We start from the raw sequence: 11,073 nt of genomic DNA on the forward strand, positions 1-11,073 counted from the left end.
AGTTTGAGTCGACTAGACGACAGAATCTAAGTTTTAATACAACCATCTCCCAAAACCACTAGCCGTGGCAGCCAGGCAGACCAAACATGTAAACGCCGCTTCACGCTCTCCATACTCATGGTTGGTTGACTTTTCCCTTGCCCTTACCTGCATCACAAAGCACCCATGAGCCGAAGCCCAGCAAGAAAACCACCATAAGCAGATAACATATGCACAACAAACACTTAGCATATATTCAGGCCACCAATGGGCTAAACACATACGGCTATGCTGTCCCAGGCGCTTTACCAGGCCCTGGGTTCGCGGTCCACACCGTGAGGATATCCCAGGTATCCTTTAGGGTCTCACCCTGGAAACTTGCACCCCACGTTCTCAACGCTGCTCCCGGCCCCTTGTCGTACTCGGCCTAGCACTCAACGTGCCCAACGCCGTTCCCGCCCCTTTGCCATTCCCGACCCACGCCGACCTCGGCCTGCGCCGTTCCCGGCTCTCGCCGAACATTCACATAATCGTAATCATAGCATAACAAACATATACTAAGTACTAACAAATTCAATCAAAGGGCTACGCCCTGCAATTCAAACATATTGGGCTCAGCCCTGCATACAAGCTTTGTGGGAACAGTGGTTTTCTTACCTATACCCCGAGCTTCCGATGCCCCAAAGCCGCGAGCACGGTCCTCTAACCTGAGCCTCTCCAAAGACCTAGTCACAACACATATAAAACATCCTTTATTACTAATCAATCCAAAACCACTTCCCGGGACCAATCCCACACTCTCGGAATCCCCAAATTCCTAAAACAATTCATCGGAAACACCCCCCGAACCCCCGGAGCAAAAGCTCAAAATTGCAAAATTTCTATGCCCTGAAACTGGCCTAGCGCCGCGGCGCTGTCCTAGAGGGCTGCGGCGCCCAGCAAGTCAGAGAACTTTCCCCTGCCCAGAAACAGTCTCGCGCCACGGCGCCCAAGAACAGGGCCGCGGCGCTCCTTCGCTAACCCAGATTTCTGGGTTTTTCCCTGCGTTTTCCCCGAGCTAAAACCACTCCAAATCATCCCAAGCAAGTACCTAAGCCCCAAAATCAATTCAAAACCCCACATAGACCATCTAACAACTCAGAAACATCAACAATAAACCCAAACACACAATCAAATCCCCAATTCACCAATTGGCTTGAAACTTTATGAAACTTAAACTAACAAACCAGCAACTTGATTCACAGCAGCTAATACATAACAGAGATGCATAAAACCCTTACCTCAAGTAGAAATTCTCCCCTGAGTCTTCTCCAAGTCTAGCTCCAAGCAAATCCCCCTTATTCCCAAACTGAATCTAAGCAAGCCTCATCCCCAAGAATCCACCAAACAGCCACACATCAACTTTCAATTTTCATACTAACACTCTAAGAAAATCAAGCTTAGAAACTTAACAAAACAGAGATAAATCCTTACCTCAGAATAGTCTTGGTTTATGATCAAGTTTAATTACCTCCAACCACTTGATTCTCCTCCTAGATCCCTCAAGTTTCAGCTCCCTTCTTCCTTTCCTTTTTTTCTAGTTTTCTCCTCAAACTTTCAGCCAAAACAAAATATACCTAAGTGTTAAAACGTGAATGACTTCTCTTCTCAGTTGAAGTTATCTAAATCCTTGCCAAAAGACCATCTTACCCTTCCATCTAATTCCTCTTCTAACTAAGCCTCAAGGGCACTCTTGTCCTTTCACTTATATTACAATTCTACCATTTTCCATCCAAACTTGGTACTCTCAGCAGTTACTAATGGTTACTCAGGTTACCTAATCACCAATAACCATTAACCACAAACTCACAACCCAACTCATGAAATTCCCCAAAGTACCCCTAGGCTCCTCCCGAGCCGGGTATAGAATCCCGTTGTGACTTTTGAGTTATCTAGCTCTCTAGGACCGTCTCGGCATGTGCATCACATTAATATCACCACACCCATGTGGTACAAACCACATAATACAATTATCACATTTATGCCCTCAACGGGCTAAAATTACCAATTTACCCCTATCATGCAAACGAGGCCCACATACATATTTATACCACCTAAACATGCATTCTAATCACATATTCATTTAAATTCACATATTAGCATATTAATTCACTTATTGCCGTCCAGGCACGCTAATCAAGGTCCTAAACCTTATTAGCAACTTAGGGTGTTACAACTACTTTCAGCACAAAATATTCTACGGCTGCCCAACACAAAGCCTTCAAAATTAAGTATCCTTTTCTCCTCCAATTGATGGAGAAAGAGACATTTTTCTCCTGCAATAGCAGATAAAAGGTAAGGTATATGCTTAAAAAATTAAATAATATGCAATCACCAACACTCAACGCTAGAAAATGAAATGAAATGCAGCACAACATTATGAAAGTTGTTGTCGTACCTCTTACAAGTGGACTGCCAACACAGTGTCAGGAGACAGGGCAATCGGGAAAGTAACCTGCAAGAAAAATGGAAAGATAACATAGATTTGGAATGACCAAAAAACAAATATACCAGTCCTTTTGAGCAACATTTATCTATAACACTTACCAGAGAATCAAAGGCCGTCATTTAGTTCAATGATCCACAACACCTGAACAGAAGAAAAGATTGAAAAATTATTACTCAATGCTTCTAGTTGTGGCAAGAATTGTACCCTTTCAAGTCTCACAAACCTATATGTGAATCATCATTCATGCAGGATGCAGCCTTTGCATAAATTCACCATCCAAACAAACATATCATATAGTAAAGTCTCTACTAGTAGCAACCAAACATGTGTGCACCATACTAAGAGAACCACAAATGCAATTTGAATTGTTCAAAAATTAGCATGGTTCAACAATCAGAAGGCTAGCTACTTACTGTGGTATTCATAATTATACCTATAATCAGGTGTATCAATATAGTGTAAATCACTGCTCCATTGGTAGTGAAATCAAAACAGACAAAGTGTTTGCTGAACAATAATATGCATAAATAAGCATGTCTAATCTATATGGAAAAAAAAGAATCAAATTATCTATGAAAGGTCTAATACCAAACACTACTACTCTCATGAGACCCTATAAATTTTAAGTGAGGTGCAAAAACTTAAATTTTAAATTACTGTCACAGAGGAGGAGTGCTTTGATCAATTTTAAATTTCTTTGTTCTCCCTTGCTGATATTTAGAAGCATAACTTATTATTATTATCATAACCTTTATTAATACATCTGAACTCTAGAATTCTCACATAAAATTATATTGTAATATCCATATATAGATTTGATTGTTTCTTTCCTTCTTGTTTAATCTAGATAGTTTTATTTGAAGCCAGTTAGTGATTACTAAACCTAAGAAGATATATCTCAAACTAAAACCTTGTTAACTTCCAATTTTCACCAACATCATAAAGTACATACACGAAGTAAGAAACTAAATTGTCAAGTAACAATCCTACATGATATATTAAAGGAAACTTACGTGCAAGACCAACTCCTTGAATAGTGTTAGGGTCATTTTAAGTTTGTTTTAGAGATTTTTTTAGGTTGTGTTTTTAGTTATTTAGGATTGTTTAGTGCAGATTTACGCTTGTTTTCTTTTTGTTTCAGGTTTTAATGGTCAAGTACATAATATGGAGTGAAATGAGAAGAAACATGTTAAATATGATGAATAAGATGGATTTAGTGTTGATTGTGGAGTTTCAAGACATTATGTGTGGAAGATACTACATTAAAGGGGCTCAACACACGTCGTTTATGCTTTATAACGCAAGTATGAGACTTTAAGCCGAATTTTGACCAGGATTTATTCACTTTCTAGAAACACTTCTAGAAATAAAATTTGTATATATTTCTCTTATCTTTCCATAGCTTTTTGAATCATTCAATTCGAAGTTATATTGAAGGTGTTATGATCAAAATATGATGAGCTGACGCTGCAGGCTGTTCAAAACGAGTTCAGTTTTATTCTGTGCAAACCAGCGCCCCAGCACTATCAATTTTCCAGAAACGTGTTTTGAGACTTATTTTCAGTGCCTCAGCGCTATCTCGTGGCGCCCCAGCGCTAGGGTCCGTACGGAAACACAATTTAGGGGAATTTTCAGGGGTAATCTTGTCTTTTCATACAAAATGAATTAGGGTCTATAAAAGCTTCTTTAATGACGTTTTTAGGAGGAGATCAGATTAAGCAAGGAGGCTAGAGAAGAAACAAAAACCTAGAGTTCTTTTCTTTATCTTTTGATTTTGATTATGTTAAATTCTATGTTTATGTTTGATTTAGTCATGTTTATGAACTAAATTTCTGTTTAGGTTTTCTAATTGACTCTCTTGAAACTTTATTATGATTTAATGCATTTATCTATTTCTTCTTCATCTAAAATCTATTCAGTTTGTGTTTATTGTGTATGTGATTGATTGATCAACTTTTACATACGATTTATGAATTTGAATCAAAATCTGAAAAGTGAGATTTGAATATGCTAAAATTGAATAGACATTGATTTCAATTTAGAACGAGAGTATCAAATTGGTTTATGTGATTTATGGTTGTATTCATTGCTTCCTATTGTTTGAATTGACCATAGAAATATAGGGAATTCACAGTAGGTCGAGTTTTCTATTTCTTAACTCGAATAGTTAACACTTTTGCATGCCTATCATTTCAGTGAGAAGAATTTCAGTAGTAATTGAATTAAAGAATAATAGAGTGGATAGTAGAGAAGATTAGAATTCCTAATTATTTTACAGTGAATTTAATCCTTGTGTTCTTGTTATTATTTGATTTCTGCAGTTTTTATTTATTTCTATTTTCTTGTTTTAAAAATTCACAAATCTAGTTTTCATTAGTCAAATAGAAACTAAAAATTAATTATTTGGTAATTGATAAATCAGTCTCCGTGGGAACGATATCGGTCTTATCGGAATAAACTACAAAAGCGATTACGTATACTTGCGTAGCTTTAAAATTCGCAACAAATAGTAACATTGTTGCCAAGGACTATAGAGTTACTATAGATCCTATCATGAGAAGCAACACCCACTATGAAGATCCATGGACTAAATGAAGACACACTCTTTGGGGATGGTCCAGTGTTTCCCGCTGCTTGTACAATGAATATGCGAGCCTTCACAGCTGATAAGAGTGCCATGTCTATTGGATTAAAAAATGTTGCAATACCAGGAGGATGCCTGTTTGGAGTGATTGATAAGCTTATTATGTTTACCCCATCCTGAGCAGCCTGAGAATAAACTTAATAAAGTTAAAAATAAGGTATGGGCGTAACTTCAACCATTTGAGCTGAAGATCCACAATTAAAACAAACAAACCAAAAAAAAAAAAAAAAAGACAAATTATATCATAAAATTGTCCTATTGTCTAGCACATGTCACACAATTAGTTCTGTAAATGTTGCAGATAAAATAAATAATAAAAAAGCAATTTTTGTAGAGTCCCAGAATTTACTTAGCTAGTTAGATAGTAGTAGTAGTAGTAGTAGTAGTAGTAGTAGTAGTAGTAGTAATAGCTAGTATTAGTTATAGTATGCTCATTACTGTGGATTTTGGTTCAAGCCGGGACTTAGTTGAAAACTCCTAACAATAGTTATGGATTTTATAAGTTTAACCTATAGTTTAAGAATATTAATTATAAAAAAATGTTTGATTAATATTGCTGGTTATTCAAAATCTGATAGGAGCATGATATTTGTCACAATTTTATTTATTTGTGGATTAGGTTGTAAATAGATTTTTCGTAACTTTAGGGTACTGTAACTTCCGACCTGTTTTTGACCCAGTTATGTTATGAATTTCGAAAAATAGTATTTCTAGAAAGTTGTAGATAATTTAATTCGCTTTCGCTTTCTAACGGTATAAAGAGAGTCCCAATCGGAGTTCTACAGCTCCAGATATGTTGATTTTACTGCAGGGGAGTTTAGAGTTACGAGATTTAAGGAGTTAGAAATTAGGATTCTATTTGTTTTTATTATTTTAAAAAATCAAGCTTTGAATCCTTAAATCTCTCTGAAAAATTTGACCAATTCCTAAGCCTTTGGCTGAAGGATATTCAAATATTTTCAATTAAATTTATTATTTTTATTCAAAGCCAAAAAGAAGATTTTTATTCCTAGAACTCTATAAATAGGACCTAGCACCAAGCCTTTTCATTCATTCTTCAAGCATTGATCAGAGCCTTCCATGTGCTAGTGAGACTATAGAGTGATAAACACTTGGATTGAGGTTATAAGCTTAATCATTATAAGCTTAATAAACACTTGGGAAGTAAGGTTATAGTGTATTTCGGTTTCGAGGTATAGTTCGGTCATAGAAGCATTCAAGGTATTCCTAATTCTAGTTCCTTTCTGTATTGATTCTATAGTTCTTCTCTACTCAAATCCTAACTCAGTCTTTTCTATTCTTGGTTAGGCATCTAAGTTCTTCGAACTTAAGGTTTTCATTGGTAAGTATCGTTTCGATGGTGTAGTTTATTCTTTCCATCTCTTTTCTTTAGTATACTCACCTCTATATTATGGTTTTTAGGAGTGTTCCAAAATCCTGACTTTGTTCTCATCATCCCGGTATATTGGTAAGGAAAATAGGATAGGATTTTATATGTTATATGTTATATGATATGTGATATGTTATCTTATGTTATGTTGTGTTATGAAATGTTATATTGTGTATGTTTGTAGACTTGGGCATATGACCTGTACACTAACAAGCCCCAATAAATTTGTGGGCATATGACTTGCTTAGCTAGCAAGCCCCACAAATCTAATGGGCATATGACTTGTTTAGTTATGGGACCCCAAGTAATAATGGCCATTATAGTATGTGTGACATATGTTTATGATATGTTTTATTATATGCTACGTTATGAATTTTATGTATATGAGTTATGTGTTAGGTTTTCCTTGCTGGGCATTAGGCTCATTCCTTTATTTTTTTAGTGTGATGTAGGAAACTAGATACGGAGGCGGAAGGATTCTTGGAAGCTTGGCATGTGTGTTGAGGATGAACGGACTGAGTGGACTGCGTGTCGATCGAGGATGAAGTTATTTATATTTAGTCTTTTAGATCATGTTTTTCCGCATTTAGTTTTTTTAAACAATTGAATTAAAGTTTATGTTTTTCTTTTAAACAATGGGTACCCATGCCATATTTTCTATTATTATGTATTTGATACAATATTTTGAGATTTAATAAAGTTATATTATTTCTTATGTATCTTTCCCAAAATAGTAGCTATGTATAGTAGATCTAATGGTCCAAGGTCATAGAAATAGTTGGGTCATTACAATTTTATATACTTGGTTTATTGCAGCAACAACATCTGCAGCAAAGCCTCCGAAGCTCTTGTACAATGCCTTGTAAACGGCAACACTGAGAAAGATACACATTAGTTTACATTAGTTAATACAGAATATCTTGCCCGAAATGTTTAAAGAAAAATACAGAATGCATTAGAATATCTAAAAAGATCTAGATAATTACTGTGAACGAGGAGCCATCCCACTTGCATTTCCAAAGCAATGCCTTGATACCACAACTGGAACCCATGGTTTCCTGCAGCAACAGAAGCCATGTGCCTGTACATTATATCAAGATCAATGAGTTGACTCTTGAAGAGTTAAAGAGGCAATAGGGGAAAGAAAAATTACTATAGATTTTTTCCTCAAATCATCTAAAATATTTGTGTATTTTATATACATATATTTACCTTTCTCATCGAGTATGTCATTTCAAGATTTATATAATTATACTTTACATTCAAATGAATCTACTGGCAGTGTTTGTGCTTTATCTAACAGAAATATGAATGAACAAACAACTGTGTATCAATATCTAAATGTTTGTGCATTATCTAAATGGAGACTTGGTGTGGTGCATGCCCAACTTGGGAAACAGACAAAAGACAATAATATAGCAACAATAACAATATCAATTATACTACTAATAATGAAAAATTTTAGTTGTCGTTTAAGTAATAAAAACAACACGTGGCCAAGCACAGAGCCAGCTCATTGGCAATTTTTTTTTCTTTCCTTTTTAAAATTTTCTTTTAATAGCTAAAAATATGACAAAGCTCCAATGAAAATTTGAAAATATAAAAGCACCCCCATGAGCTAAATTCAAAGGTCATCTCTGTAAACGATAGACAAATTGAGAGATTTGGGAGTGTGAAAAGTGATTTCTGTATTGAATAAATAATTACAGATACAAGAGAGTTTATATAAAATAATTAAGCTTGACAAAACTAACTCTAACAAACTCTGTAACTAATGCTAGTATCAGTGACAATTAGCTGTAACTAACTAACAGTCAGCACAACTAGCTATTGCTTAACAGACTATCTTTTGCCTGAGTCTAAAGCATTAACACACTATACTTATCAACTAGATCTTCTGACGCCCCTAAGAGAGCCTCTATGCAGCTTCTTTGGCTCGTAGAAAAAGTTATTACAATACATACCTATAATACAGACATCAATTCAACCGAACAGCAATGTTTCCTTTTTCTTTCTCTAGAAAATTGATAAATGTACACGTTAAATTTCACAAATTCTGACTGCAACCTAGATTCAAAACTCATGATAGGAAAAAGAAGAGCCAGTAATGCTACAATTATGAAGCAGAGACAATCAAAACAGGGTCAAAGGCAGAAAAGTTAAGTACTATATATTAAGAAAAGCTGCATAAACTCACGTTCCATGGCCATCGCCATCAAATGGTGAAGCATAGTCCTGACATGCATTGAAGATTCCCCTGGTTATAGCTGATGCTGCAAAATGACGAGCCCCAGCAAGCTTCCTATTGCATGAACCCGATGGAAAATCTGGAGTAACTTCACAAATGCCTGAAAAATGGTGAGGAACTGGATATTGACCATCACTGGTGTCATCTACAAAACTTGGGTGATTTGGATCAATGCCAGTATCAATAAACCCAATTACAATTCCTTCTCCGACGAATTCATATCCACCTTTTTGGGCCCAAGTCCCTTGTGGCAAACCCAAAACTGAGGAGTATGGGTAGTGCTATTCTAACCGAGAAATCCATAACCACATTAGCCACTTCTCTTCTCCTTGAAAGCTTATCTGCCTTTTTTAACACATGATGCAGACAAATCAAACATTCTTATATGACCAATATGTAAAGACCAGACAACACTAACTTTAACAGCAAAACAATAATAAGTACAATGGTGTTAATTGTATTTGAACGATATAATACCTGCAGTGGCGTAACATACACAACAAATCCATTAATCAAGTAATGGTAACTGTACAACTTCGGATACTTTTCCCCTTTCAAAGTCCTTCTCAATAATGAATCATGAACTCGTGCAATATAAGAACCATAGCGTCTATCCGTTCTTGAAATATTTCTTAATCTAAAACAAGACATTCAAAACATCATCAAAAGAGATACATAGTGATTCAAAAAATGCAAGCAAATAAAAGGACAGATCCAACTAGGACAAAAAAAAAAGATCATCCACACTGTTCTTTAGTCACTACTATACTCGAAGACTACTACATCATACAATGATTAATATGTTGGGAAAAATACACAATATATGAATACAAGTTTAGACATGTTTCATGCGAGACAATTTCCTTAGAAAGTTCACCAGAAGGAACACAAGTAAGATACTCAAGTAATGTACAAACCCCCTTTCAAGTAGAAAACAGTAACTAACTACCAATGTTCACACAGTTATACTTTTTTTTAATCCAAATGTAACACAAACCCGAGACATCCTACGATGATTCATGTGTACTAACTTCTGTTGGGTGTACTTGAGGAACCATTTTAAGGAGCAAAACGGAAATTCAATATATATAAATATATATATATACAACACCAAATACCTAATTTTTCTTTTCATGAAAATTGTTTTTGGACAACAAAAAAAAAACCTCCATATTCTCAAATTCTCGAACTAAAATGAAGAAAACACAAAATGGAAGTAAAATAAATAAATCTTCTTTAAAAAAAACTTTCTTGAACTTCCAAGTAATTTAAATAAGATTTCAGAAATTAATCAAAAATTAAAATTAAAGGATGGGAAGAAAATGACCTTCTTTTATGAACGTCGAACTTTCCATAAGCACCGTGTCTGGAACTATGATTTACAGTTCTCATCTCATTATAGTAATGAGCAGTATCTTGAGCTTCTTTAAGAGTAACAATATAAATAGCTGTAATGTCTTCATCCGAATCCTCCTGACAAAACGTACTAATATACATCCCAAAACAAATTACTACAATCAAATAAACTCCATAAATGCTCCTCATTTCGAGACCACACCACATAATCCCAGTAAGGAACTAAACACAACTCCAAGATTTGTACTAAAATTGCTTTCTAAGCTCAACTCCTCAAAAACCCACATCCACTATTTGCAGACCCTTTGAGCTAATGCCAATGAGGCAGAACCACGAAGAACCCAGATACCCTTTTCTATTGGTCGATCATGGTAGTAAAATGAAAGTACTGAAACCCCATTCAGTAACCACACATGAAGAGTGGTGTAGCCCTTTATGGTGGAGAAAAAAAAAGAACCCCTTTGTTCACTTTTGCTTGTTTCTAGAGAGAGAGAAAGAGGGGAGAGAGAGAGAGTAAACAAAGATGAAGTTAGGAGAAGGATAATTAATAGCTGGGGGAAGTAATGTACATGGAGAATTTGCAACTTTCTTGGGTATTTTTAAGTTATACACCACATACCAATATCTGTGAATTTCCTCTTGCGAAGGTGAAGAAACTCGGCATATTTCTAAGCTCCCTCATTTGTCTTGTCAAGCTACAAGACCAAAGGTCGCCTCATCATGATCCCTGCAGATTTTCCAATCTAAATTCCATTATATATCCTTGCTAAAACAAATTAGTAAATAAGAAGAAAAAAGATACAAGAAAATTAAATGATAAAAATAGTAAATAAGAAAAACACAAATACCTCACAAAGTTGTTCTTTCTTCAGTTGGGAAGATACCACCATGACTCGCATGAGGGAGATAGAGCACCGTGACTTGTACCGGCATGACTTGTCCCAGTGTACTCCAGCGACTGAACGGAA

At 35.5% G+C, this 11,073-nt stretch overlaps 1 pseudogene; it reads right to left on the reverse strand.

The window, feature by feature from the left end:
• Positions 1 to 232: 232 nt before the first annotated feature.
• Positions 233 to 10,456, reverse strand: LOC133789498 (subtilisin-like protease SBT2.2; annotated as a pseudogene).
• Between the last annotated feature and the right edge of the window lie 617 nt (positions 10,457 to 11,073).

Source organism: Humulus lupulus, chromosome 7 (assembly GCF_963169125.1).
Source record: "Humulus lupulus chromosome 7, drHumLupu1.1, whole genome shotgun sequence".
NCBI lineage: Eukaryota > Viridiplantae > Streptophyta > Magnoliopsida > Rosales > Cannabaceae > Humulus > Humulus lupulus.